Source organism: Catharus ustulatus, chromosome 26 (assembly GCF_009819885.2).
Source record: "Catharus ustulatus isolate bCatUst1 chromosome 26, bCatUst1.pri.v2, whole genome shotgun sequence".
In the NCBI taxonomy this organism is placed as follows: domain Eukaryota; kingdom Metazoa; phylum Chordata; class Aves; order Passeriformes; family Turdidae; genus Catharus; species Catharus ustulatus.
This window is the reverse complement of record NC_046246.1, coordinates 1134623-1148749: the sequence shown is the minus strand read 5'-3', so window position 1 is coordinate 1148749 and position 14127 is coordinate 1134623. Positions and strand designations below refer to the sequence as shown.

The following is a 14127-nucleotide window of genomic DNA, read 5'->3' as shown; positions in this document are numbered from 1 at the left end:
GGATCCAGGCAGAGGAGGCTCCTGGGGTGCAACACCCGCCCCCCAAGCTCTGTTTTATCAGGAAGGAATGGGACGGATCTGTGGGATGTTCCTCGTGCCTGTGGGAAGGTGAAAACCATTTTAGAGCTGGTTTTTCCAAGGATTTTGTTAAAACTGACTCTAAACAAGTGAATTCTGGGCTGGTTGAGCCAGCCTTGCACCCAAGCGTGGCTCTGCACGGAGGGGACTGCACCCAAAGCTCAGCATCCCAGAGCTGCGATGCCACTCCCGACTGGGATGGGCTGGGACGTTCCCTCTGCCCTGCCCACCGAGGCCGGGGCTGTGTTTACAGCGCGGGCCACCACAAAAGCCTCTCCCTCCCTCAGCACAGCTTGGCCACGGCTCAAACTCTTTCTTTCGAGATAAAAATAACAGCAGCAACCTCAGGGCTGCTGCTTCTGCCCCGGCTGGTGGAGAAACGGGGATTGTTTCAGGAAAAAAGGGGGTAAAACCTCAGTGTGGGGGAGCCTGGGCATGAACCCCCCCTGTCTGCAGCCCAAAGTGGGACCTGGCGTGGGGAGGAGGAGGAGGCTGGAGCCAGGGAAAAGCCGGGAAAAGCCTCATCTCCCAGGCAGCACGGAGCACAACTTGTTGGCAAAACACTTCGTTTGCCAAAAACCGCAGTTTTCTGGAGGAGGAGGAGGGGAATGGAGCTGCTGAGGGAAGGGGGGGCCTGGCCGAGGGTTTGGGGGGTGGGGAGGGATGCTCAGGCAGCAAATGTCAAAAATCCAACGCAGGGCTGCGTTTTGGGGCAAGGGAGTGGGAGTATGGGGCCAAAGCGGGCATTTAAAAGAGAGAAAAAAATCTTATTTATTTCTCATTTTTGCAAGTTAAGCTGGAAGGGAACAGAAAATCGCTGTGTTTGTCCCTCCCCGAGCAGTTTCCCTGCAGAGGCAGCAGGTCTGGGAGCACACAGGGAGCTTTGCTTCCCAAACTTGATGTTAATCCACCATTCCCAGCTCTTGAAAGCCAGGTTTAGGCTCCTCACAGCTGTTCCAGGTGTTGGGAATGGCTGCTGTGTCCCTGGGGAGCTTCTCCATGCACCAAACGAAAATCAAGCAGAGAAAACCTGGGATAATGTAATTTTTCCCTGCATTTTGGAGGTTTTTTGGGGAATGGCATCATCCAGATTTTCCTTTGCCCTCACCCTTGGGCTCCAGTGGCAGGTGAGGGAGATGTGGAATCTCCTGCAGCCAGGATCAGGGTTTGGAGCTGGGACAGCACTGGGGGGAGCCTGGACTGCTCCAAAGCCCGGTGGAAAATCCCAGAGCTGCCAGGGGTTTGTGCATGGAATGGGGGGGTTTAGGCAGCTGGGACCCCCTGGAAGCAGCTCTGAGGGTGAGGTCCCTGTGATTTTGGGTGATTTTTGGGTGTGATTTTGGGCTTTGGTGTCACTGCTGCCTTTGTCACCTCCTCCTCCAGAAATAATCCAGGATTTAATAATTGCAGTTTCTTGCCCAGCTCCTGAGCCTGCCCAGCTTGGTGCACTCCAGGCCAGGCTGTGTGTGGGGGCTCTGATGAGCACTAATTAATGTCTAATTAGCCCCCTGTGGCCACAGGTCAGTGCCCCCTGTGCTGCCTCTGTCAGAGGATTGTTACAACACACCCTGTGCAAACCTGGGGGTCCTGCTGTTAATTACCCTGCTGTTAATTAGGGAGAGTGCTGATGGGGATGTTGGGGGTCTGGGCACCTACCAGGGACTTGGGGGCGTGAAATGGGATCTTGGGTGGGGTTCAGTGGTCAAGGGGCCTCTTCATCCCCCCAGCTCCTCTGTGATGTGGGAATCACATCCCATTGGGACACCTGGGTTCCAAAATCCCGAAAGGAATTCCTTGGGTTTGTTTTTCCTGGAGCTGGGAGGAGCCACTTCTCTTCATTTTCCAGTAAAGAACTGGTTTGGGTGGGAGCTGGGATGGGTTCCCCTGGATCCTGTGATCACCCTTGGACATTTCCTGCAGCGCTAGGGGCTCAGGACCTGGATTTTGGATTTTGGGGTGTTACTAGTGCTGGAATTGGGATGGCCCAGCTGGTTCTCCCCTTTGCCCTCCTCCCTTTAACTGGGATCTATTAATCCCTGCTCCTCCATCTCGGAGGGCTGGGCACTCTGCATGGCCAGGAGCTGGCAGTGTGTCCCCAGGTGTCCCATAATGTCCCTAAAGCCAGCAGGGGTGGGAAGCTGGAATGGGAGCAGATCCTGGATTTGGAGCATCCTGACCCCCTTCATTTTCCATGGCAAGAGCTCTCAGCTCCAGGAGGAGAAGGAGGGAGGGAATCCATTGAATGTGGCACTGCTGGGTGGGCAGGGATGGAATTGTCCCTGACAGGGACGTCCCTGTGTCCATAGGGACAGCAGCCCCTGATCCCAGAGGAAATGGGAATTCAGGGAAGGCAGCAGGCTGGGAGTGGATGGGGCTGCAGGGAGCAGCAGCTCCAGGTCCTCTCTCCCACCCACACAGGGGTTTGGGGCTAAACTGTGACTTTTTGGGGCTAAACTGTGACTTTTTGGGGCTAAACTGTGACTTTTTGGGGCTGTTTGCTCCTCTGAGAGCATTCCCATGGGCTCTTCTGTGTAGCTCTGACCAAGATTTGGTAAAAATCCTTTATTTCTGTGAGAGTTTTGTGACTTTTTTTTCCCAAGGAGCTTTTTGGCTGCTGGTCCCATTGGCCTGGGGTGAGGCTGAGAGTCTGGCTGGGACCATTCCAGAGGCAAAGGAGTCCCAGGAACCCAAATGTGGGGATTTTCCTGCTGATTTTCCTTCTGATCCAGCTCCAACATTCCCAATTGCTTCTCCCAGCTCCAGCTAAGGCTGAGTCTGTGATCCCAGTGCTGGAACCCCTGGATAAAAACATTCCCAAGGCCAAGCCAGGCAACTGCTGATGTGCCAGGGATTGCAGGGCAGGAAGGAGTGGGATTGGGGTGCAGGGGCAGCTCCCAGCCTGTTCCCATCCCTGCATCAGGAAGTGGCTGCTGCCTCTGGGCCTCCCCATCCCTGTCCCCTCATTCCCTCCCTCCAGCTGGAGTTGTCTCTGCTGGATTTGTTAAATCAGGATGTGAGGAGCAGGGATGGGACAGGAGCTGGGCTGGACACTGAGGATGGGGAAGAAGGGAGCATTTCATCCCTCCTGCTCCACTTTGGATGCTCCAAGGGGTGAATTCCCCATCCTCAGAAAATGCTTTTGGAGCAATGGGTGCCTGGATTTTAGTGAGGAGCCGCAGAGCAGCAGCTGGGCTGCTCCTGAGCCTCTCAGCCTCAACCTCTGCTCTGGGTTTGGCCTTGTGAAAAACACGTTTTACTGTTTTGGTAAGATTTCAAAGGTTTAATAAAAAGACAAAAGGAGACACACATAAAGCAAGGGGTTAAAACGGCCGGGTGCTTGGCAAGCTGCCAAGAGCACACAGTTGTTTGAACACTCTTTTAAGCACGTTTTACAATACATCAACTTGTTGCATATTTGTAGTTTTTTATGTATAGTTTAACTAGTTTAACTTTTTCTGAGAATTATTTAGCATGGCTACTCTTTGGGTTTGCTTTTTTAGAGTATGTGTGTTTTTTGGCTTGTGGTTTTAATCCTCTTCTTGTAATTTTTTACTTTGGGTGGTGGTCCTGGCCTTTTGCAGCCAGGAGTGTTGATAATTGTCGTGTCAGCTGCAGGGCCCATCACACGTTCACTGCTGATATCTCAACTGGGCAGGGAGTTTCAGCAGAACATCTATGTCTAACTTTTGTTATTAGAAAAAAGCCTATATTCATACAGAAAACCTATTTTAACATTATACATTTAGCATTTATTCCAACAGTTGTGAAAAGCCAACAATATGTCATGCCCTTCTAACAGCCTTAACCCCCAATCTGCCCCTGGCACAGATGATTCCCACACTCCTGCTGCAGTGCTCAGGGACCAGCGGGGTCAGAGCCACCCCAAAACCCCATCCCTGCTGCAGGCAGGGCCAGATCCCTCCTCGGTGCAATTCCAGCTGCTCCCAACATTCCAGCCCGCAGCTATAAATACCTCGGAGCGCAGCGAAGCCCCCGGAGGGTTTAGGCTCTATATTTAGGCTGCTGCAGCACGAAGCCATATTGCACGGAGGCTGGGCAGTGGGATCTCCTTCTAGGAACTGGGGGGAGGAGAGGACAGGAGCAGAGGGGTGTGATGGATGGAGCTGTTCCGTGTGGATCCGGGGCTGGATCCTCCCCCTGCAGCCGCGGTCCCATCCCGGAGCTCCAATCCGGGCGTTTCTTCCCCCAAAACCCAGGAGAAGTTGCTGCTTGAGTATGGAGGAAAAGGGACATCAAACATTTATAGACCTTGTGAATCGTCAAGGAAATGTCTGGCTCTGTTAAAATAGCAGCAGCAATTAGAGGAGAGGAAAAAAATAAAAAGCCAAACTCAGCATCCACAGCTCGTGCGTTATCCCAGCGTTATCCCAGCGCTTCCTGTCCTCAGCCGGGGTCACAGCTCTGGGCTGGGCTCCCCAGTCCCATCTGGGGGATGGGACAAGCTCTGAACCCCCCCTAAACACATCCCAACCTCGGTTCTGACCTAAACTGAGAGGGCAGTGGGAAGTTAATTGGGTTCCTTCTTCTTTTGGGGTTTCGCAGCGGGGCGGGAGCGGGGTCGGTGCTTCCTGCCCAACTCTGATTGCTCCTAATTAGGGAAACACCAAATCTGAGCTTCCCCAGTGCCTCAGTGGGGTTTACCCTCCGGGACTGGTCCTTCCCCTCGCCCAGGGTGAGGACGGGGTGGGAGGTGAAGGGAAACAGCCAAATCCTGAGGATCGGGGGAATTTTGCTGCTGCTTTGTTTGACCCGCGATCTTCCAGAGGAAAAATTCGCTGTTCCTCCAGCGGGCAGCAGGGCACCAGGGTCACGCTCGCCTGCTCAAGCTTTGCACTTCCCTGCATAAAAATCAGGCTTTGGTGATTTTTTCATTATTTTTTTTCTCTTTGTTGAAGGTTAGAACCTGAATGAGGAGCAGAGCGAGCTCTGGAGTGAGGAGGAGGTTCAGGACCCAGGTCTGGGCACAGATTTGGGCTCTGCTTGCCCCAAGTTTTTGGGAACTGGGGCTTGTCTGGCACAGCTCAGAGCTGGTGTGAAAAAGAGGAAAAGAAATTCCTGGAGGGGAAATGCAGGGAGGAAGTGCTGGGCTGGGGGTTGATGGCCACAGGGACCTGGAGAGACATTTTCCTTGTTTGCCAAGGAAGAGCAGAACTCAGCTGGTGGGAATGAATTCTGGTTGGATTTGAAAGTGAGGGGTCAGTTGTTGTTCCAGGCTCAGGAATTGGCTTTGTTTGCTTTGGGAACAATGTTCCTTCCCAACAGGATCACCCCAGCCATGGAACCCACAGGAAAATCTTCCCATTGTGGAATCAGACCTTTGGGTGTTTCCTTCACCCCTGTTCTGTGAGAGCTTCCACGAAAATCTTCCATTTGTGAGATTTTCCTGCTGGCTCCAGAGCTGGAAGTGCTTTTCCAAGCACAAGGTGGATTCTGCAGCCCTTGGAGTGCAGAACTGGAGGAGAACCTGTTGTGTGCTGGGGGATGGTCACTGCAGGGAGACAATCTTCCCTGCCCTTCCAGAGCCTGCAGCATCTCCTGGAGCAATCAGCTGAGGATGGGCTGAGAGGAGCAGCTCCTGCTGGTGCCTGCCAGGGAATCCTGCTGCCCTGGGCTCACATTCCCTTGGGATGGAGCACTCCCTGTTCTCCTCTTCCTCCTGCTCTGTTGGGTTGTGGGGTTTGGGGTGGTGAGGCTGGAGGCCAGGCCTGGCTGTGGAGGGGTTGGCCTGGGATGCTGGGAGCCATTCCCATGTGGGAATTCTGGTACCTGCCCTGTACTGGGAATGCTGGGAGCCATTCCCATGTGGGAGTTCTGGTGCCTGGCCCTGTACTGGGAATGCTGGGAGCTATTCCCATGTGGGAATTCTGGCACCTGGCCCTGTACTGGGAATGCTGGGAGCTATTCCCATGTGGGAATTTTGGTACCTGGCCCTGTGTGGGATACTGGTACCATTCCATGGAAATGCTGGGAGCCATTCCCAAGGGGGATTCTGGGACCTGCTCCTGTATGGAGATGCTGGTGCCCTCTGAGGGGATTCTAGGACCCACTGCCATGTGGGGATGTTTGATACCTGTTGCTGGGTGGGGTTTTGGGAGCCATTCCCGTAGGAAGATTCTGCTGTCTGTGTGGGGTCCCTGGTGCCCATTCCCATATGGAGACCCTGGTGCCCATTCCCCTGGGAGGACCCTGCTCCATCTGACATTCCCACCACTGGGATTCTGGTCCCTGGGCCCCCCCAGGGACGCTGCTCTGTTGGGAACCCCCTCAGCAGAACGAGGTTTCTCTCCTTCCTCCCCTCTGTGTCTGAACATTTCTGTCCCTCCTTTTTGTCACTTCCTGTGGTGCTTTCAGCCACCTGGCACCGAACCAAACCATTCTGGCAGGGAAAAGAGGCCTCAGGTGCAGCAAAACCCGCTCGTAATTTATTTGTTCCTCACCTGCTTCCAGGTTGGATCCCAGAGCTGCTGGAGTTGGGTTTGATTTCCCTTTCCAACAATAAATTTTAATTCCCCAGCGTGACTGGGAGCACTGAACAGCTCGGGACAAGTGACACCAAGGTGTCAGGAAGGGACATTTCCACCAGCAGCCTCGGACTGCTGAACATTCTTGCTGCTGTAGAGAAAACAGGAACCTTCTTCCTGCCTGGATATTTGCTGAGGGAAACAACAGGTTGGGGAATAAATATTGGCATTTCTCCCCTCGGGGACTTCCCGGTGCTGTCCTCAGTGCAGCCCCGCAGGTGGATGCTGCCCGTGAGAGGGAAGAGGCTCAGCAGTGGTGGATTAGGGTTGGATCTGCCTTTCGTTCTCTTTTTTGGTGTTGTTTTTTTCACTTAATGGAAAAAGCTGTGTTCACACGGAAACCAATCGCTTTGTGCAGCCCTGAAAGGCAGGAGCATCCCAGAGGCGCCGGGAAAAGCTCCCGCTTCTCCGCTCGGCGTGGCAAAAAGGTTTAGAAAATGAAAAATAAAGCGTGGAGGGCACGCCTGTGGAGCGCGGGGCTCTCTGTGGAGGAGCTGGAGGGCTCTGGGACGGCAGCGGGAGCGGGGCCGCGGTGAATCCACACAAACGCTCCGAGCCCAGCGCCCGTTCCCGGCGGGAGGAGGGCGGGAGCAGCCGCGCATCCCCCGGAGCTGCGGGACGGGGCTGAGACCGCGGGGGTGCCCCGGGGATGCAGCGGGGAGGCTCCGGGGGTGCACTGGGGATGCAGCGGGGAGGCTCCGGGGGTGCACTGGGGATGCTCCGAGGTGCCCCGGGGATGCTCCGGGTTGGCCCCGCGGAGCCGCCGCAGCCGCGGGCGAGCTCAGGGCCCCGCCGGGCTGCTGAAAGTAGGTCGTGGCTGTGCTGGCGTGGCCGCCCCGTCCTACATATGGAAATCGGGGCTATTTCTGGCCGCTCCTGACGGGCTCGGCCGTGTCCCCGCTCCGGCCCCTCGGCGGGCCCCGCCCCGGGCACGGCCCCGCTGCCGGCGCTGCAGATGCTCGGGGGATGCTCTGTGATGGAGCTGTTCCCGGGATTCCTGCCCCTGGGATGGGCGACTCCATCCTGTGGATCCCACTCCGCTTCCCAGTGCTTTGGGGGGTTTATTCCTCATGGAAAAACCCTTTTCAGCTGAGTGTGCAGAGCCTGGGGCTTGTCCAGGCTCCTCCTGGGGCTTGTCCAGGTCTCCCTCCAAGGCTTCCCCCAAACCCACCCCTGGATTGCTCCCACCCCCTCCAGGCTGGACTCCAGCTGGAAATTGTGCATTTGGCAGCATCTTCATCAACCTCGCTTTCCATTTCCATGACAACCCCGAGGAAGGTGGGCAGGAACTCCTTCCTGTTGGGCACACAGGAGCTGGCAAACACCAGGTCCTGCTGCTGGGGCAAAAAGCACCTCCCTGGATAGGATAATCCTAATTAAACGCCAGGAGCAGAGGGAAAAGGGCAGCTTGCAATTTTCCCCAGTTTTGAGTCCTGCCTGTGGGGAGGGGGAGCTGGTGTTGATCTGAATCTGCCTGTGAGAATCTCCAATATATTCCTGATTAATTGTTCTTAGGGGTTCATTACTGTGGCACCAGAACAGATCCTGGGGGCTCTCCAGGAATGGGACTGGGACTGTTTTAGGGGCAGGCAGGTGAGGGTTGGTTTTAGGGCAGTGACAGCTCTGTCCTTTGCCTGCCACTTAAACATGGCCTGGACGTGTCACCCCCACATCCCCGGGGTTTAATGTGTTTGTGGGGAGCTGGGAAGGGGCTCAGCCTGGAGAAAAGGAGGCTCAGGGGGGCCCTTGTGGCTCTGCACAACTCCCTGACAGGAGGGGACAGCCGGGGGGGTCGGGCTGTGCTCCAGGAACAGGGACAGGAGCAGAGGGAACGGCCTCAGGCTGGCTGGGGGGGTTGCATTGAGTATCAGGAAAAATTTCCTTGTGGAAAAGTTTGTCAGACCCTGGCACAGCTGCCCAGGCAGTGGTGGAGTCCCCCATCCCTGGAAATATTTAAAGAATGTGACACCTGGGGACAGGGGTGAGCGGTGACCACCCAGCGCTGGGTTAATGGTTGGACACTGTGGTCTGAGGGGGATTTTCCATCATCAGTGATTCCAAATCCCGTTGATGTGTGACCTGGATGGGCCTGGATGCTCCCTGAACCCTTCAAAATGAGAGAAAAGCCCTTTCCCAGCTTCATGTGCAAAGATTTTCCAGATGAATTTGTGGTTGGGACGATGCCTCTGGGGGAATCCAAGGAGGGAGAACCTTGTGGGTTCCCAGGGGGGATTTCCAGGCTGATCCATCAGGAGCAGTTCAAGATGAACATTCCCACCTGTGGGATTGCTGGGGTTTGCACAAAACACCACAAAACCTGTTAGAGCAGAGGGCACCCCTAGCTCTGTGGGCCCTCCCTGCAGGGACAGGATGTGACCTCTCCACCTGCTCCAGTTCCCTTTCCATGCTGGAAAATCCCCCCAGATTGTGTCCAACCCCTTTCCCCTGGAGGTCCCGGGTCTGCAGCACGGGGAGGGGCTGGGAGGTAGAGGAGTTGTCGGGGGAGGAAGGGTTTGGGGAAAGGGGAATGATTTGTAGGAGTGGAGGATGTTCCCTCTGGGAAATCTGCCCCTGGACCCTTCCTCTCCTTTCCCAGCCCGTCCCTGGGGGGCTCAGCCTTCCCCTCACCCCCTTAATGACCACAGTTAAGCCGATCCCAGCAAATGAAGTGGCGTTTAAGGAGCCAAATAAAATGGGAAATACCCCACGATTGCTCTCTGCGGTCGTTAAGAGGTTTTTCACTCCCGCAGCTGCCTCTCCTGCGGTGTCGGGGGAGCGTCCCCTGGCACGGCGACAGCGCCCTGGCACGGCGACAGCGCCCTGGCTCTCCAAAGCCACCCCCAGCTCCCACGGGGATTCCTCTGGGAGCGATCCCGGCTTTTCCTGAGTCTCCTCAGGGGGAGAAGCTGTCCCTGTGCATCCAACGCCGCGCACAGCGGGACAGCTCCCTGCGGGCTGCTGTCCCCACGGAGGGAGGTGGCTTTGTGCCCGCGGCAGGAGGGGACACCGAGGTGGCCGCAGGGCAGGGGGATTTCTGCCTCCTGAGTCACCGCGGCTGTGGCCGAAAGCAGAAGAGGTTTGGGGCTGGCTGGCGGTCCCTGGGCTGTGTCCCCGTGTCCCCAAATCCCCGCCGGGGCAGGGCCGAGCCCTGGCTGCTCCCCGCGCAGGAAAAGCGGCTGCAGGAGCGGTGCCGGTGCCGGCTCCACCGGGGCTGCTCTCCTTTCCTTCCACAAACACCATGAGATCATTTTCCTCTCCCCAGCGCACAATGCGCCATTGTCCTGCCTGCTCCGCTGGAAATGGAGCCGGCAATGTGAGCCCAAGCGCCCCGATCCCTTTCGCAGCCCCGAAGGAGCCGGGATGGGGCTCCCCGCACATCCCAAAGCATTTTTGGGAAGGGTTTTGCCCTGGGAGAGGCCGAGATGTGTGGGATCGAACGGGTGCAGATTCCTGCTGGAATCTCAGCGCCGGGATCGGCTGAGCCAGGCAGGGCTGGGAGGGCCGAGGCTGAGCCTGTCTGGCTGCAAAAAATCCGGGAATTGCTCTTTTCCTCGCCTTTTCATTGTTCGGCACGGGGCTCGTGTCGGAGCGGGCAGCAACAGCCGGGATCGGCTCGGGGGAGAGCTGGGAGCAGCGAGAATGAGGCGGCAGCTCCGAGGGTTGGGAGACAAAAATCCCGTGGTTTGGTGGAGTTGTGGAACGATGGAATCATGGAATGGTTCGGGTTGGGATATTTAAACCTCATCCAGTTCCACCCCAGCCATGGCAGGGACACCTCCCACTGTCCCAGGTGCTCCCAGCCCCAATGTCCAGCCTGGCCTTGGGCACTGCCAGGGATCCAGGGGCAGCCACAGCTGCTCTGGCAATTCCATGGCAGCCCCTGCCCACCCTGCCAGGGAACAATTCCTTGCCAAGATCCCATCCAGCCCTGCCCTGTGGCAGTGGGAGCCATTCCCTGGGTCCTGTCCCTCCCTGCCTTGTCCCCAGTCCCTCTGCAGCTCTCCTGGAGCCCCTTCAGGCCCTGCAAGGGGCTCTGAGCTCTGCCTGGAGCCTTCTCCTCTCCAGGGAGCACCCCCAGCTCTCCCAGCCTGGCTCCAGAGGGGCTCCAGCCCTGCAGCAGCTCCGGGTCCTTCCTGTGCTGGGAACACCCCGAGGTGGGAGCGGGATCTGGCCTGGATTGCTTGGGAAGGGGGAGGAGGAGGAGGCTGGAAAGGGTCTCAGAGCCCTGGAAACCCGAACTCTGCTCCCAGGGTGCCCATCTGGGTCCTGGTGTGCAGCCCATGGTGCTGGCAGGGGCTCCCTGAGCTCCAGCCAAGGGATATTTCTGTTCCATCGGGATCTGGCATTAAGGAGAACAATCCCCATCCCCTCACCCACCCCCTGCAGCTCCCACGGCTCAACCACAGCCTCGTGCGGCTCCTTCTCCTCCTCTCTCTGCTCCCAGCACATCCCAGGACACAAAACCCCTCCAAATCCCCAGCTGGGAGCATCCCCACAGAGCCAGCGCAGATGGGGACGTGCCACCAGCCCATCTGCTCCCTGTCCTGTGCTGGCCATGCTTTGCCAAATCCTCCTGAGTCACCCAGGGCTCGATTTTTGCATCCATTGCTTTGGGCTCCAGCATTTCCCATCTTCCCCTACAGATTTCCATGGTTTTCTTTTCCCTTTTAATTAATGGCCACCATCCAGGGTGTAATAACAGCAGCAGGTGACCTCTGTTGGGGGTGAGGAGCTGGAGCACGGACACAGCGTGTCCAGCACAGCACACCTGGCCTGGGGCAGCAGGAGAGAATCCCGGGATTCACTGATCCATGGAGGGAGGGTCAGGAGGGCCCGAGGCTGGATCCAGCCCTTCTCCAGCAGCTCCATCTCCTCCTGCCTTGGGGACAGCCTTTACCAGGGCTGCTGTGATGGGACAAGGGAAAATGGTTTTAAATTAATATAAGGGAGATTTAGATGAGATCTAGGAGGGAAAGTATTTGCAGTTAGAGTAGTGGGACACTGGAACAAGATTCCCAGAGCAGCTGTGGCTGCCCCTGGATCCCTGGCAGTGCCCAAGGCCAGGCTGGACATTGGGGCTGGGAGCACCTGGGATGGTGGGAGGTGTCCCTGCCATGGCAGGGGTGGCACTGGATGGGATTTAAGGTCACTCCAACCCCAACCATTGCATGAATCCATGATCCCCAGGTGCAGGTTGGTGGGATACACCTGGGCTGGTGGGATTTAAACCTAGACCAGACTGTGCAGAGGATTTTCTTCAGCTGCTTCAGGCATGGAGCTGCTTTTCCTTGGAGTTTCATGGCCTCAGTGTGGAGCAGCCTTGTGCCAGAAGTGCCCAACCAGCTCTGAAAATGCACCCAGAGCTGCAGCCTGGGGGTGTTCCTGTGTTTGCTGTGGATCTTTCCTTGACTTGTGCCATTCCATAGGGAGGAGGGGATTTAACCCCCAGGAGCATCTCAGAGCTGTCACAGCCCCCACCCTGAGGCCCATCCCCCTCAAAATCTCCAGGTTTCTGTCCCCTCCCTGCTTTGGGACACTCCCCTGCCCAGCTGCCTGCCCGGAGGCTCTGGCCCCTCCTCGCCCACACGGGCAGGATTAGGATCCCCATCAGGATCCCTGGAACCATCTGGGCCCTGCAGGAGCAGCCCCTGCCCAGGGATCCTGCAGTGGGAGCTGAATCCGTGTGGGAATGTCCTGGTGTGGAGCCCAGCCTGCAGGGAGAGCCTCCCCGTGTCCCCAGAGGGTCTGGCTGGGGGACACTCCTTGTTTTGGGGTCGCTGGGGTGGCAGGGGTGCTTGCAGCTTCAGGGGCTGAGTTTGGAGCCAGGTGCATCCATGGAAAGAGAGGGAAAATATCCCAAGGGCATTTCCCACCCGTGTTTGGGGACGGTTGGGGCCAGACCCCCCTGTCATCAGATTGAGATGAAGGATCTCAGAATGGCTTTGGTGGGAAAGGAATTTAGGGATCATCCCATTCCAACCCCGACACTTCCCACTGTCCCAATGTCCAGCCTGGCCTTGGGCACTGCCAGGGATCCAGGGGCAGCCACAGCTGCTCTGGCAATTCCATGGCAGCCCCTGCCCACCCTGCCAGGGAACAATTCCTTGCCAAGATCCCATCCAGCCCTGCCCTGGGGCAGTGGGAGCCATTCCATGAGAGCAGGGGAACTGTCCCTGCACGGGGTTGGGATCCCCGGGCCCCGTCGCTGGTGCCACCTCGGCTCCTGGTGGCTCCGTGTGGCTCCGTGTGGCTCCGTGTGGCTCCGTGTGGCTCCGTGTGGCTCCGTGTGGCTCTGTCACCCGTCTGAGCAGTGCCATAATTCCCTGTAATCGCCGCAGCAGCTCCGGCCTCACCTGGTGCCGGCGCTCACCGGAGGGTCAGAGCGGGCAGCGCCGGCGCCGCAATCGGCTTAGGGGGATAAAGCGAGGGGACAGGAGGGACAGGGGACAGGGGGGCAGGGGGAGAGGGGGACAGGGGGTGAGAGGGACAGAGGGACCGTGGCAGAGGGACAGGGGGTGAGAGGGACAGGGGACAGGGGGCAGAGGGGCAGGGGGTGAGAGGGACGGGGGCAAGGGGACAGAGCAATGGGGGACAGAGGGACAGGGGAACTGAGGGACAGAGGGACAGGGGAACTGAGGGACAGGGGGACAGAGGGACAGGGGAACTGAGGGACAGGGGGACAGAGGGATGGGGGACAGGGGGACTGAGGTACAGAGGGACAGGGGACTGAGGAACAGAAGGGCACAGGGACAGAGGAGCAGGAGGGACAGGGGACAGGAGGGACAGAGGGAGCTGCTGGCATCTGAGGGTGGGGAGCTGAGCCGTGAGGGGTGGCCATTGGAAGCTGGGGTGCCCTGGGTGACAGCGGTGTCACCCTGGGGGACAGGGTGGCCTTTGCCCACTCGGGACATTCCCGGATTTTCGAGGCACTGATGGATGGCACTGGGGAGGGTTTGGGGTGGGGAAGTTCTGAGTTCTGTGCATGGGAGGGGGGCTGGGGCATTTCTGCCCTCTCTGGGTAAGGCCTGGAGGTCCCTGCCCCACCTCATGTCTGGCAACCAGGGGGAGGAATTTCCTGTAGGGTTTTCTTGGAGGATTTTCCTGTAGAGTTTTCCTGTTGGGTTTTCTTGGAGGGTTTTCCAGTAGGATTTTCCTGGAAGGTTTTCCTGGAGGATTTTCCTGGAGGGTTTTCCAGTAGGGTTTACTGGAGGATTTTCCTGGAGAGTTTTCCAGTAGGGTTTTCCAGTAGGATTTTCTGGAGGATTTTCCTGGAGGGTTTTCCTGGAGGATTTCAGGACACTGCCCCATGGATGTTGTTCTGACAGGGAGCACCCCTCTCAAAGTGGGATGTGAGGGCAGTGGGGCTGTTCCCTGTTCCTGCAGCAGCCAAGTCCTGGCAGGGTTTTGGGGCCAGGGAGAGCAAACCCTGAGCCCTTTCCCAGCATCCCCACTCCAGGCTTGGGCTGGGAACCCAAATCCACATTTTGAGCACAGCCCAGTGTGTAAA

General features: G+C 57.5%; 1 protein-coding gene across 2 annotated transcripts in view; it reads left to right on the top strand.

Moving 5' to 3' along the window:
- SDC3 (syndecan 3) overlaps positions 1–14127 on the top strand; it is a 43589-nt gene that overhangs the window by 4658 nt on the left and 24804 nt on the right. The window lies entirely within an intron of this gene.